Here is a 16385-nt window from a genome sequence, read left to right on the forward strand (position 1 = left end):
TACGTTTTTTTTGCGGACAATTTATCAGGGAAATGGCTGTTGTTGGTGCTTTAATCATCCCGGCACCATGGTTGTTATGGTGTCAGGATGATTGAAGCGCATTATTTCTATTAACACATTGTAATATAAAATTTAATCATTCAACTCACCATAATGCAGAATCAGTGGGAACCCCGAGCGTGTCACTTGCCACCGTCGCCTGCCACATTTTGTGGATTGTCACTTGCTATGTCAGCTGCCACTAGATGCAGATTGTCACTTGCCACACCTTGTGGATTGTGACTTGCCACGTCACCTGCCACTAGATGCAGATTGTCACTTGCCACGTCATATGCCACACATTGCAGATTGTCACTTGCCATGTCACCTGCCACACATTGCGGATTGTCACTTGCCATGCACCTGCCACTAGATGCAGATTGTCACTTGCCACGTCATATGCCACACATTGCAGAATATCACTTGCCACGTCACCTGCCACACATTGCGGATTGTCACTTGCCACGTCACCTGCCACTAGATGTGGATTGTCACTTGCCACGTCATATACCACACATTGCGGATTGTCACTTGCCACGTCATCTGCCACTAGATGCAGATTCTCACTTGCCACGTCATCTGCCACTAGATGCAGATTGTCACTTGCCATGTCACCTGCCACTAGATGCGGATTGTCACTTGCCACGTCATCTGCCACTAGATGCGGATTGTCACGTGCCAGGTAAGGTGGTGTTTTGCTTGTCTATTGTTTCTTTGTCCCAGAGACAGGCAGCAGAGAGATAATGTAATCTCCCTGCTGCCCACACTACCTGCACAGTGAGGGCGGAAGTTACTGCAGAGATGTGGGGGCGGTGAGAGATGATGTCATCCTTCTGCTCCCCTACCCGTCGGCTCGCTGATTGGCCAGCCACCCCCACACACACAACTAGCCTGCTCAGTCTCACCCACCCATCCACACACGGAGCCACCCGGCAGCCCGGCCAATCCGCTCTCTCACCCACCTGCCTGCCTGCCCTCAAACGTAGCTGCCTGGTCCTCCCACGGAGCCGCCCTTTCTGTTATCCGCCCGCGGCGGAGCCGCCTGCGGAGCTCGCCCGCCTGGCCTGCAACAGATTTCTCGGGGGTGGCAATTGCCCCGTTCCCCCCCTGGATCCGCCCCTGGCCAACACACCAGCAACAGTGTGTGACAACCTTGTGAAAACGTTTGACCTCTGTCATTGCTAACAAAGGATATATAACAAAGTATTGAGATGAACTTTTGATATTGACCAAATACTAATTTTCCACCATAATTTGCAAATACATTCTTTCAAAATTCAGACAATGTGATTGTCTGGATTTGTTTCCACATTTTGTCTCTCATAGTTGAGGTATACCTATGATGACAATTACAGGCCTCTCTCATCTTTTTAAGTGGGAGAACTTGCACAATTGGTGGCTGACTAAATACGTTTTTGCCCCACTGTACATTGAATGGGATAACACTGAATTATGTGTATGTATGTGTGTGTGTGTATATATATATATATATATATATATATATATATATATATATATATATATATATATATAATTTTATGTAAATAATACAGTACTTTTGTACATAGAATTGTGTAATGAAAAACAGTAATGCCCCGTACACGTCGGACTTTGTTCGGACATTCCGACAACAAAATCCTCGGATTTTTTCCGACGGATGTTGGCTCAAACTTGTTTTGCCTACACACGGTCGCACAAAGTTGTCGGAATTTCCGATCGACAACCATGCGGTCACGTACACCACGTACGACGAGACTAGAAAAGGCCGGTTCAGAACCAAGCGCGGCACCCTTTGGGCTCCTTTTGCTAATCTCGTGTTAGTAAAAGTTTGGTGAGAGACGATTCGCGCTTTTTCAGACTCGTGGCTTTCAGATCGTTTTCTGCCGTTCAGTTTGTGCTTGTGGGTTTGTATTTGCTCTTCAGTGCGTGCAGTCAGTTCGTATCGGAGTTTTCTGTGCGATCTTGTCCGCTCGTTGCTGTTTTTCAGGTCGCTCTTCACAGGCCTTGCTGTTCTTCAGTGCGTTCTGTTACTTCGTTCTGAGCAGCCGACCGTTTTCTAGCCATGTTTCGTATGCGTACTCCTCGTAGAGTTCGTGCTGTGCGGGGGCTTGGTGTTGGGGTCCTGACCTTGACACAAGTCCAGTCCATGAACAGGGCGAGGAGGAGTTCATGGACCAAGAATTGGTTGCTTCAGCGTGACCAGTTCTCTCATATGCCTTTGCTCCGTGAGATCCGTGAGAATAATCCTGATGATTTCCGGAACTTTCTCCGGATGACGGACCCCGTATTTCACCGTTTGTTGGCTTCGCTGACCCCCTATATCAGCAGGCAGGATACCTGCATGAGGCAAGCCATCACTCCGGAGCAGAGGTTGGTCGCTACCCTGCGGTATTTGGCCACAGGGAGAAGCCTGCAGGACTTGAAGTTCTCGACAGGCATCTCCCCCCAGGCTCTTCTTTGTGGACATTTACTGCTTGTGTTTGTTTTAGCTGACCCTGACAGAAATGTGTGGAGTCCAGAAAATGTTGTGATTGTGTAACCTTATACAAAGCACTGTTGGCTGTTATTTACTAAATGCAAAGACACTTTTCACTACAAGTGCACTTGCAACTGCACTGAAACTGCACTTGTAGTGCAAAGTGGATTTGCCCTTAGGAAATTACCCCCATTTTCTCATCAAACAACAATTACATCACCCCAAAAGTGTTGTAGTGTTGAGACAATAATCCACACATTCTTGATGAGCAATCTTTTTAATACCAGCACAATCACATGTGCATTTACCAAAGGTTTTTCTGACAAACCAACATGTTTGTTGTATAACAATTTTTGTGGTGTCATTATCCAAAATCAAAATGTGCATTTTATAGAAAACAGGCCTGTGTAAAACCCACAAGAAAGACACAAATCTTGATCTTACAAAGTTCACATTTTGTAGAACTGGAAGGCAATATCAGACATGAGTATTTAGGAACTGTGTTTGATATAGCGTTCAGATGGGGGGAAATCACCCCAGGAAAAGCCAAATTTGGAAGATGCACACCAATTTACGAATTTCAACATGTGCAACCTGCCATCACGGGGGATCAAGGGATGTGTTTTTGGGGAGAAAGCCATTCCTCACCGTTACTTTATTATTGAGGAAGGGGTTGCACCCCCAAAACGCGTCCATTGATCTCCCGTGATGGCAGATAGCACATGTTGGCACACTGTGTGCATCCTCCAAATTTGGCTTTGGGAAAAATCACAAAAACATTTAGCACATTGTAGCACACAAAAGAAGAAAGTGATTTGGAGGGGTTTTAAACTCGCCCCAAAACATCAATGATGTTTTTATATTTTGGAATAACATCATTGATGTTTTGCTTGATGTTTTCCAATTGTAAATTACACCCCATGATCTCCCCGATCAGGATCTGGGCACTTTCGGATGTGAAAGGATCTTCATCCACAACCTCACGATCACCTAAAAAGAAAGGAAACCCAAAATAAATTAGGTCTAAAAAAAATGTCGCCATCCATCTCTTATCTGAGCCTGTGGTTGCAGACACTCACCTGTTGTGGTGACTAGTTCCACCACGTCTTCATCCTCCTGCTCAGCTTGTGTTGGGGGGATTTCCCCTTCTTCCAGAGGGGGGGGGGCTCTGGTCTCCTCGGATGAGGGGTGTCCTCCGAGTCTTTTCTCCCCTATGTAAAACAAAAATGGTATAATTAGCACACAGATATTTGATGGCAGAACTCTAAAGATGAAACATTGCTTGGAAGTGGGGTACAATTGTCTATTTTAGCAGAGTTCCAAGATGTAGCTTTTTTAGTGTCCTTTGTCAAGCTGCAATACTTTACCTGTTTTGTACAAGCTTCACAGATGGAGACCCCCCTATAGTATACACTGGAGCACCTGTGTGGCCCCCCTAATAAAAAGGGTGTTCTGGGGTCCCACACTAGTGCTCCAGTGTCCAGATGTGAAAACAGCTGCTGAGTGTCCTCTCCTTACACAGAATCTAGTTTGCATTTCATTCTAGTAACAAACCCATCTGCACAACCCAATTCTTTGAAGACAAGTATAGGGCCTCAAAATGGTGGCCAAATGCATATGGCCTAAACAATGGTATTTTATAGTCCGAAAAAAAATGTGTGATCCGAACGAATAATGTGCCCATGAACATGAAAGTTGCCATTTTAAACTGTACAACAGTTCCTAAAAGCACATGGAGGAGCACGAACGTAATAAACACAAGAACAATAGGAACACAGCACAACTACTTACTTTTTTGCAGCACTCTCCGGATCTTTCTGTACTGCTCATGTTCTCGTAATTTCAGGTCCGACCACCGCTTCCTGAGCTGATCTTTCGATCGTCGTACCCCAAATTTCCGGTGCAGACTCCTGACCACTTTCGCCATGATCTTGGCCTTTCGGACATTGTGGTTGGGGTAAGGCCCATACTTTCCATCATAGTCGGCCTTCTTCAGGATGTCCACCATCTCCAACATCTCCCAAAAGGACATATTTGAGTCCTTTAATCTCCTTCTGGATCGGGACGTTTCAGGCTCCGGCCTTTCCTCCTCCTCCTCGTTGCTGTAATTAGCACTATCCTGCTGTCTATCCGCCATGTGCTCTTCCTCCACTGCGCCGAACAAAAAGGGGCGGGGAATAGAATAGAAAGAACGTCAGGGGCGGGCGGAGTTATACGCATGCGCAGTGTGTATAAATCGTAACGTGCGTGTCTTACGTACGATCTGTGAGCGGAGGAAGGAGCATCGGAGACGCCGATCGTGCTAACGAAGGTAGGATCTAAACTTGGGCCTATACTGCTTCGAAATTGAAGCCTATATTGTAACAAGATTAGGGGAGTTTGGCCTGACATTAGGGTTTGTCTTGTGTTGTGTCTTGCAGAGAAAATGGATGGGTTCAACGACCACAATTTCCTGCCCCTGTTTATTGACAAGTACAGAGAGCTGCCCTGTCTGTGGCAGGTCAGACACCCCCACTATAACCACAAACAGAAGAGGCAGGCAGCGCTGGAGAAACTGCTGGAGTTGGTGAAGCCGGTGGTCCCCACAGCAACCATCCCTTATTTAAAAGCTAAAATTGGTGGCCTGAGGAGCACTTATCTTAGGGAGCGCAAGAAGGTCACAGATTCCCAGAGGTCCGGAGCTGCAGCAGATGACGTTTATGTCCCCAGACTGTGGTACTACGAGAGACTGCGATTTCTGTCAGACCACACTGAAGTCAGGGAATCCTTCTCTACTCTTCCTTCCACTCTTCCTTCCACCCCAGCTGAGGCTTCCGATGTCCAACCTGGGCCTTTCAGCCAGGAAGAAGTGGAGGAGCCCAGCTGGAGTCAGGTATAGCATTCTTCTACAGATTTCTGGGCAATAAATAAATGATGTTTACTAGATGTTATTATTGATCACTAATTTCTGCTTGAAAGTGTTTTACATATCAATACACAGTAGTGGGCACCCAAAATTGGGACAAGAATGCAAAATGCTGGGCTCAGAAGGATAGTCTGTTATATTTGTTAACATTGAATTTGCAGCAGTCAGGAGGTGAAAATTGTGTGTGATTGATGAAAACAATACTAAAACTATGTCCCTTTTTCATACACAGGAAGACCTCAGCCAGGAGGAGGCTGTGGAATGTGGCAGTCAGGAGGAGGCGGGGATTAGTGGCAGCCAGGAGGAGGCGGGGCTAAGTGTCAGCCAAGAGAAGCCAGGGACAAGTCGCAGCCTGACTGAGTCTCAGGTCCCTCCCCTCCGCCTGCTATATAAAAGGGCCAGGAAGGCCACTCCCAGTCCTGTGCAGGATTCAGCGTACAGGCTGATCCAGGAGGCTTCGGCGTCCCTCAGAGCCTTCCCCAGTCCTGAAGAGGCCTTTGCCTGCATGGCTGCCACCAAATTGCAGGGCATGCAGGAGGGCCAACGCAAGATTTCTGAGGACCTGATTTATAAAGTCCTTCGTAAGGGGGAGAGTGGGGAACTGACACCCAAGACGGATGTCATTGAGATGGACCATCCTCCTCCTCCTCCTCCTCCTCCTGCTGCCACAACTCCACCACCACAGCCAAAGGCTGGAAGGAAGCGTGGAAAGAAGACCAAAGAGTGATGACCCTGGGTTCAGTCTGGTCTGACAGAAGATGCAGTCTCTCGTATGACCACAGCCTGGGGACACAGATGTCATCTGCTGCTTTCCGGATCTCTGGGACTTCTGGACCACACTGCCCTCCCTTAGATAAGGACTCCTCAGGCCACCAATTTTGCTTTTAAATAATTGATGTCTGCCCTGGGAGTCCAAGGCTTCGCCCACTTCTGCAGTTTCTCCAGCGTTGCCTCCCTCTTTGTTTATAGTTGTGACCCCTTAATAAAATATTTTTAGGTAAATTCTACTCTCCTGTGTGTGTTTTCATCCAAAAAGGACAGTTTGTTGGTGAGTATTCAGGTACATTTCTAAAGTACAATGTGAAATTAACAAGGGACAACAACACCAAACAATCTCCTCCTACAGATTAAATAGAACAACATATCAATGGTGTTGTGGGAACTTGTCACAAAAAACACACAAACATTTTCGGGAGTACAAATCAAAATCACCAAAAAAAAAAAAAAAGAGAAACACAAAAAAAGATTCTACATTAAAGTAAAAAAAAAAAAAATATGTTGTCAGATGTGAGAAATCAAAATATATTGAGGGAATCCCGATAAATAGTAACGAAAAAAGTTTGTGAGAAGTGTGTGTGAATATGAGCATCAAAACGACTTAATTCTTGTCACATTATAAAGAAGAAGAGAGTGCGCTGTATTAAACCTTTTTGAACATTGCAGCGTGACGAAAGTGCTTTATCCATTACGAACGCTAAGTTTACCAGAACGAGCTGTCCCGTGTCGGAATTTCTTCTGAGCATGCGTGGCACTTTGTGCGTCAGAACAGGCCACACACGGTCGGAATTGACGCGATCGGATTTTGTTGTCGGAAAATTTTATCTCCTGCTGTCCAACTTTGTGTGTCGGAAAATTCGATGGAAAATGTCCGATGGCGCCCACACACGGTCGGAATTTCCGACAACACGCTCCGATCGGACAATGTCCATCGGAAAATCCGACCGTGTGTGCGGGGCATTACACGTATAACACATTTGGTGGCGTTATTGAAAGTTCATTCTCCCGAAGTCGTAAATCTGTCTTATCAGGACAAGGAGGGTTTGATTTAACACAGCTGGGTGGCATACTGTCTCTACACAAGTGTTTTTAATTGGACAAAACCAGTTATAAAGCACTTTAATGAACATATAGGAATTCTGGGAATGAATATGTTTGTCTGGTTGTAGAACAGGTGTCAGATTTATGGTTAGTTACATTGACATAGATCTGAGCAACCAATCATATTTAGGAGAGATGGCTAAGATAAGGCTTGTAAAAGGATTTAAATGCAAGTTCTACAATTGTTAGACAGACAAGTCAGATAGGAGCTCATAAGGCTGAACTCTATGTATGCTGCCCTATTGCATGGGTCATACAGGTCAGAACCAGTGGGCAATTATCTGTTCAGATAGGCATCTATCAGGCTGAGTGTTTGTCTATGCAGCCCTATTGCATGGGTGACAGGCAATCAGAACCAATAGTCAAATATCTGTCCTTTTGTTGCAACTTGTCTCCTCATATGAGTCAAATAAAGAAAACTTGTTAACTTGATCCAGAGTGTGGTCTCAGGTAAATTTCGCTCACACCTGCTCCCAATGTCCTCTCCTCTCCTGTGCCTCCAGGAAGGGCTTCCTTCATGTGTTATAGCAGAATCCTTCCAGCACCAGAGCCCCAGCCCATGGTCACCCCCCAGGTCAGGGTGTACCCGAGAGGGCCACTGACAGCCTCCTCAGCACTCCATCTTCATCTTCCACTGGACTGCCCCTACTGGCATGGCTCATGCCTATTTATGAGGTAACTTCTACCCCCTGCCAGCCCACTCCTGGGGATTGACTGAGGCCTCATAAATATTCAATGCATGCCCCTTCTAACCTCCACCCACTATGTCTAGGACATTCTCCAATGTCCCAGAAAACAACGGGAGGCACCAGAGAGGCTGCTAGGATGAGTCATCTAGCCCTGAGTCACTGAACCCTGACCCAGAATCACAGCTCAGGCTTAGCCCTGAGCTTAACTACATTTTCCAACACTAACAAATATACACTTAAAAATGGCTGTGAGGTATCGAATTGTAGGGCTAAAGGAATTACTCCAAATTCAGAATCCGACTTACCCTCCTGAGAGATCCACAGCCTAGTATGTTTGGTGGCTTGCGATGTCCGTGGTGTTCCTGGCCGGGAGGAGCGGGCCGGTGCCATCTTGGAGGAGGCATTGAGCAGCACATGCTTGATTTTTCTAGCTTTGTTTTTTTGTTTGGAACCACCGTACACCATCGTGGCTGGTTCCCGGGTGTTCTTGGTTTCGTGTGGCGGTGGCTGTGACCCAGCAGCTGGACAGGCAATGTGGCTAACGAGCTTTGTAGTCTCCGGAGTCATGGAGCGTTAGGCAGACATGTCTTGCTGAGACAACTCCGCGCATGCATCCCCCAAATAGCTTACTTTTAGTTTTAAGCAGAGTAAGGGTTAAACAAAATAAATTGCTTTCAATATTAGGTGCCATTCGGCACTGTGCTCAGTAGTCCCACAGACTGAGATTGCTCCTGCAGTAGCTACTGATAACAGAGTCAGCTGTAGGTAGGTAGGGAAGATGGAGAGGAGAGAGGGCACTGGAGACCAGTTCATAGATCTTTAGCATATGATCCAACCACCAGCTGTGAAAGCAAGTGAAAGAGTTCCCCTATCCAGGTTGTGTCACCCCAGTCTGCATCCAATGTGTTTCAATTGGATGAACAAGGAATCTGGTGGCTTTATAAACATTTCTGCATCCCTTTTCTGAGTCTCAGCAGAAACAACACTACATAGAGGTGAGTTACTAGGGTGACCACTGGACCCAGTCCATTTTGTCCAAGTCCATTTTGACTTTCAAGTGATGCTAGATCAGCCCAGAAACAGCTGGGGCTGATATTTGGCAATAACTCTGTGGGCTCTGAGAAAGCCACTGGGACAGTAGTGGAAGAGACCTTTCCATTGTCCAATCCTATCTATTTTCCCACATCCTTTCCAGAAATACTGTAATTTACTGTATTTTTCTCCACTGAGTTTAATCACTTGCTTACTGGACACTTAAACCCCCCTCCTGCCCAGACTAATTTTCAGCTTTCAACGCTGACGCATTTTGAATTACAATTGCGTGGTTATACGACACTGTACCCAAATGAAGTTTTTATCATTTTTTCCCACAAATAGAGCTTTCTTTTGGTTGTATTTAATCACAGCTGGGATTTTTATTTTTTGCTAAACAAACAAAAAAAGATGGAAAATTTTTCAAAAAAAAAATCATGTTTCATAGTTTGTTATAAAATTTTGCAAACAGGTAATTTTCCTCCTTCATTGATATGCGCTGATGAGGCAGCACTGGTGGGCACTGATAGGCTGCACTGATAGGCATGGATAGGCACAGTTAAGGCGGCACTGATAGGCACAGTTAAGGCGGCACTGATAGGCACAGATAAGGCGACACTGATGGGGACAGATAAGGCGGCACTGATGGCCACTGATGGGCGCTGATGGGTGGCACTGATGGGTGGCACGGATGGGTGGCACGGATAGGTGGCACTGATGGGCACTGATAGGTACCACTGATGGGGGGCACTGATGAGCGACACTGATGGGGGGCACTAATGGGTGGCACTGATGGGCAGTGATGGGCGGCACTGATGGGCACTGGTAGGTGACACTGATGGGCATTGGTAGGTGACACTGATGTGAAGCACTGTTGTTGTGGCACTGATTGTGGGCGCTGATGGGTGGCACTGTGGGCACTGATGTGTGGCACTGTGGGCACTGATGGGTGACGCTGGTGGGCACTGGTAGGCGGCACTGCTGCCTATTGCTAGGTGTCACTGGCAGGGGGCACAGATGATCGCCGTGAGAGGGACTTATGTCCCTCTCCTGGCCGCCAGTGATCGGCTTTTTTTTTCCTCCTCAGGAGAAAAAATAGCCGATTACCGGCTCTGTTTACATCACATGATCAGCTGTCATTGGCTGACGGCTGATCATGTGCTAAGGGGTCGGGACCGACCCCTTACTCCGATCTGTGATCAGGTGAGTCTCATAGACTTGCTAATCACCGAGCACGCCGTGCGCGCCCTGCAGGGGGCGCGCAGGCCGATCGTACCTGGGACAACGTCAATAGATGTAGTCCCGGCAATGTAGGTCCGCGCTGTTGCCGTCATTCGGCAATAGCGCGGATCTGAAGAGGTTAAAGGGGACCTTCTTATGCCATGTACACACGATCGGAATTTTGGTCGGAAAAAGCTATGATGGTTTTTCTGACGGGATTCCGCTCAAGCTTGTCTTGTGTACACACGGTCACACCAAATTCCGACCGTCAAGAACGCGGTGACGTACAACACGTACGACGGGACTAGAAAAAGGAAGTTCAATAGCCAGTGCGCCACCCTTTGGGCTCCTTCTGCTAATCTCGTGTTAGTAGAAGTTTGGTGAGAGACAATTTGCGCTTTTCAGACTCATGCTTTTTCAGATCGTTTTACTGCTGTTTAGTTTTTGCTTGTGGGTTTGTATCTGTTTTTCAGTGCGTGTAGTCAGTTCGTTTCTGTTTTTCAGTGCGTTCTTGTCCGCTCATTACTGATTTTCAGCTCGCTCTTCAAAGGCCTTGCTGTTCTTCAGTGCATTCTGTTTAGTTGGTTCTGACCAGCCGACCATTTTGAAGCCATGTTGCGGTTACGTACTCGTCGTAGAGTTCGTGTTGTGCAGGGGCTTGGTGTTGGGGTTCCTTCTATGACCCAAGCTCAGTCCATGAACATGGTGGGGAGGAGTTCATGGACCAAAAATTGGTTACTCCAGTGTGACCAATTCTCTCATATGCCTTTGCTGCGGGAGATCCAGGAGAATAACCCTGATGATTTCAGGAATTTTCTCCAGATGACGGACCCTGTTTTTCACCGTTTGTTGGCTTTGCTCAATGAAGCAGGACACCTGCGTGCGGCAAGCCATCACTCTCAAGAAGAGGCTAGTTGCCACGTTGCGGTACTTGGCGATGGGGAGAAGTCTACAGGACCTCAACTTCTCTACAGGCATCTCCCCCCAGGCTCTGGGGATCATTATTCCAGAGACCTGTTCTGCCATCATTCAGATCCTGCAGAAGGACTATATCAGGGTAAGTTTTCTCCTTTAACATCACAATATATGTATTTAATGTTTGCTAATGTATTGTATTTCTTTCATCATTCCCTAATTACCCTGATTGTAATGTGCTGTGGATGTCCTCTTTATCCTCATGCGTGCTGTAATCTTTTAATGCTCCTTTTTTTGTGCTTCATGCATATTTTCCTTCACTAACCTCCCTAGCATGCTATCCTGGGCCCATATACACCCAGCCTAGTCACTTAACAATGTATTTTGTCAGCTCCATTGTAGTGCTTTACCCTAAACACCCCCTAAAATGTGTCCAAATTTAAATGTTGTCCTTAAATTCAGGCAGAGTGCCAGAGACTTTTTTTTGGCTCCCAAGCTCATTTAGAACCCCCCCCTAAAATTTTTACAATGGGCCATCAGAGGGGGTGAGGAATCTGATAAGTGGACCTTTTACTTATGTCTTTAAATACGCCTTAAAATAAATGTTATACTGATGTTGGCCAAGAATGTTTGTGTCTACTTGCAATGTTTATGTGTAAAATTACTAAGTTTTTTTTGGTTTGACTCCACAGTATCCTTCAAAGCCACAGGAATGGCAGACTGTGGCCTCCCAGTTTGGTCATCGTTGGGACTTTCAGTGCTGGGACCCTTACTTTTTAATACCTTTATAAATTATATTGGGTCTGGGATCGAAAGTAACATTTCTGTCTTTGCAGATGACACCAAGCTATTTAGTGGAATAACGTCCTTACAGGATGTCTCCAATTTACAAGCTGACCTCAATGCACTGTCTAATTAGGCGACTATGTGGCAGATGAGGTTTAATGTTGAGAAATGTAAAGTTATGCACTTGGGGGCTAAGAATATGCATGCATCATACATTCTAGGGGGAGTACAACTGGGGGAATCCGTGGTGGAGAAGGATCTGGGGGTTTTGGTAGATCATAAGCTCAATAATAGCATGCAATGCCAAGCTGCGGTTTCCAAAGCAAGCAAAGTCCTTTCTTGTACTAAGAGAGGTATGGACTAAAGAGAGAGAGATATAATTTTGCCCCTGTTCAAATCATTAGTAAGACCTCATCTGGAATATGCAATTCAGTTTTGGACACTAGTTCTCAAAAAGGATATTGGGGAACTCGAGAAAGTGCAGAGAAGGGCAACCAAACTGATAAGAGGCATGGAGGAGCTCAGCTATGAGGAAAGATTAGAGGAACTAAAGAAACAAAAGTGTGGCGCTATATATCACATCCACAGCCATGTGTATTACAATGAAGACATATAAAAATGGTGAATACTACCAAAAAATGTATGACCATAAAATGGATAGTGTCAAATGATTAATCAGTGATGATCACATATAAGGTAAATACACAATAATACTTAATCATCAGATGTGCCAGTGATTAATAAAAACCCGTGCTGGTTCCATGTGCCAGACACCAAACATGCCCACTCGCCAGATTTGGTGCGACTAAAATTCTGTGAATACCATCTGGCCATGCATCACCCCCTTTGAACTCTGTTGATGTTTTCTTCCCTATTTTTCTACACATTTTTTATGGACTTCTAAAGTTTTATGTTTTTTATGTTTGGTGTCTGGCTCATGGAACCAGCACGGGTTTTTATTAATCACTGGCACATCTGATGATTAAGTATTATTGTGTATTTACCTTATATGTGATCAACACTGATTAATCATTTGACACTATCCATTTTATGGTCATACATTTTTTGGTAGTATTCACCATTTTTATATGTCTTCATTGTAATACACACGGCTGTGGATGTGATATATAGCGCCACACTTTTGTTTCTTTTGTTTTTTTTCTACCTTGAGTCTATAGGTGTGTTGGCTGCTTTTCACTTTCTTTCTAAACGTAGCGCTGTACTTAATTTTTATTTTTGCTTTAAGATTAGAGGAACTGAATTAATTCACCCTTTGAAAGAGGAGAATGAGTGGGGATATGATCAATATGTTCAAATACATAAGGGGTCCATATAGTGAATTGGGTGTTGAGTTATTCTCTTTACGGTCAACCCAAAGGCCACGGGGGCACTCTTTACGTCTAGAGGAAAAGAGATTTCATCTCCAAATACGCAAAGGTTTCTTCACAGTAAGAGCTGTGAAAATGTGGAATAGACTCCCGCCAGAGGCGGTTCTGGCCAGCTCAGTAGATTGCTTTAAGAAAGGCCTGGATACTTTCCTAAATGTACATAATATAACTGGGTACTAACATTTATAGGTAAAGTTGATCCAGGGAAAATCTAGGGGGATCAGGAAGGAATTTTTTCCCCTGCTGTAGCAAATTGGAGCATGCTCTGCTGGGGTTTTTTGCCTTCCTCTGGATCAAATGAGGGTATAAAATTGGGTATATTGGATTGTACGATATTTTTTATTTTATTTATTTATTGTTTTTAAGGTTGAACGGGATGGACTTGTGTCTTTTTTCAACCTGACTAACTATGTAACTATGTAACTATGTAACTGCGAAGGGGCAATCGATGGGAAACACGTCCACATTATTCCACCACCCCATTCTGGGTCATACTATTTTAACTATAAGGGGTTTCATAGTATCGTGTTGATGGCAGTGGTGTAGGCGACATATGAGTTTCTCTATGTGGACATGGGGAAGAATGGCCAGATGTCAGATGGTGGAACCTGCCCAGACTGAGTTCTACCGGCGTCTCCAGAGTGGTGGCTTGGGATTGCCACCTGCGGAAGAGAATGTCGGAGGACTCCCATTTGTTTTTATCGCTGATAAAGCATTTGGTCTGGGTGATCACATGATGAGGCCATTCCCTCAGAGGACCCTCACCCCAGAGAAGAGGGTTTTTAATTACCGGCTGGCCAGAGCCAGAAGAGTCATGGAGAATATCTTCGGGATAATGGCCAGCCGGTTTCGCTTATTTCTAACAGCAATTAACATGGCGGAGTACAAACTTAACCACATTGTTTTATCCTACTGCATACTGCACAACTTTTGAAAGCGAAATGCACCTGGTTATGTTGCCACAGTTGGGCCTGAGGCCGGACTTCATGAGAATCCAATGACAGCCCTGGAAGCTGGCCATCCTGGCTTGCCCCCCCAAAGCGCCCATGAAGTGTGTGAAAAATATGTGGAATATTTCATGGGTAGGGGGGCCATTGCTATGCCAGCTAACTTTTAAATATTTTCAGACGCAGCAAGGTTGTAAGCAAGGTTCCGGTTAGCATAGCACCCGCAGCGGTGCTCGAAGGGAACATCTTAGGTCCCACAGTTGGTTGCATCATCGAAAAAGACATGGCCACACTCTGATCTTCTCAGCACGATCACGAGGCCTGTCTTCCTCTCTGGCACCAACACACATACACGCGTGCCACGCGGTATCAAGTAGGCTAGGATCCTCCCACTTGTTCCTCTGATCACGTAGCTCCCGGGCTTTCACTGGCGCCCGCCGCCTACGCAGTCAGAAATAAAGTCCTGCAACTTTAACCTCTTCTTCTCCTGAGAAATTGACAAAGTCCAGCTTTCACCATAAACTCCCGGCGAAACACTTCTCTAGGTTGCGGGAAGTTGATGGCCAACAAATCCCGGACGACGCCCCCACATGTAGCAATAACTCTCGGTGGAGCTGCTGGTTTAAAGCGGGCTGTTTCCTTCACTCTCGCTACCTCTGTTTCACTGGCACTGGGTCTAGGGTCCCGTTGAGTTCACCTCCAGACAATGTAGGCATCAAACACTTGAGTATCTTTTCCAATGCTTTATTGAACAGGTAATAAAGGAAGTAGCAGGAAAGAGGTAGAAGGAAAGTTGCAGGGAAGCTCAAATACCTTTCCGTAGTATTCTTTAGTACATTGTTAGGAATTGAACACTTGTAGTTGAATGCACTCCCTTTGTGGGATTCAATCTTTGCCCGCCTGGATAGGCCTCTCTCACTTGCCTAGCAGCCAGTACGTAGCACGAACAAAAGTCTCTGCCACAAACTTATTTGGAACAAAACTAATACGATCCTCTGCCACAGGATGTAATGGTTTACGATGAAATAAAACACAGTACTTGAACCTTTAAGCCAACCCGGCAGTACTATGCAGTAAGATTACTTCAGTATACATCCTCCAACTGAGTCACCAGGCCCCTCTCCAGACCAGCACTCTTATTCGGGATAGAAATGCCTTCAAGGATGGCAAAGCATATAAATGGACCCAAAATAGATCAAATTATAACAAAAATAATTATCATCAGGGACAACAATCCACTTGCCTAAAAATAACCTCCAACTTGCCCCAACCTCCCTCCCAAATCACTCACAAATTGAAAACAGGACAGAGCACAAAACGTATGCATCACGGTGATCCCATTGAAGGACAACAAGATGAAAAAGCTAACCCTGGACATCCCTAAGAAAACAAACCCCTCCACAAGTCAATTTCAAAAACCTCCAATACACAAGCTAATACTCACATTTTAACAAGGGAGCTTATCCCTCAACCCAACACCTCAACTACTAATTCATTGGACACATCTCTAATGACCCTTCTTTTTTAGAGAAGATCCTCATGGGTGTTCAACCCACACAATCCAATTTAAACACATACACACAGATAGCACTTTAACTGTCACCCCAACCACCAATGAACAAAACGCAACCGAATTAAACATAATCTATCTTTCTTCATATAAACAGTACCAAGATGAAATAGCGATCCTCAAAAAAGGCCTAAATTTCTGCCCAAACCAAGACATAGACAAATTTGAAATATACAAGGATCTCCAACTTTTTATTCGAAAACTGATTTTAAAAAACTTTACCACAAACAAGAAGGGCTGACGGACTTCACCCCACAAGAGAATCAGGCACTAGACCAGCTGGTCTCTCTCCTTGAAGAGAATGACCAAGTCAATCTTATTGACAATATTAATCTTTCTCAAATCTTGGAATCAATTGAAACATCAGATGGCCCCCCAAGATAAATAAACCCGCACTAAAGAAAAAATCAGACTTTTGTCCAGCTCCAAGCACACACCCAAATGCTGCAGCCTTTGTTAAACTAATTAATAAAGAACTAGATAAATTGAAAATTCGCACAACGTTTCCAAACAATCTAACAAAAAAGGGGGAAACTACA

Source organism: Aquarana catesbeiana, linkage group LG01, assembly GCF_042186555.1.
Source record: "Aquarana catesbeiana isolate 2022-GZ linkage group LG01, ASM4218655v1, whole genome shotgun sequence".
NCBI lineage: Eukaryota > Metazoa > Chordata > Amphibia > Anura > Ranidae > Aquarana > Aquarana catesbeiana.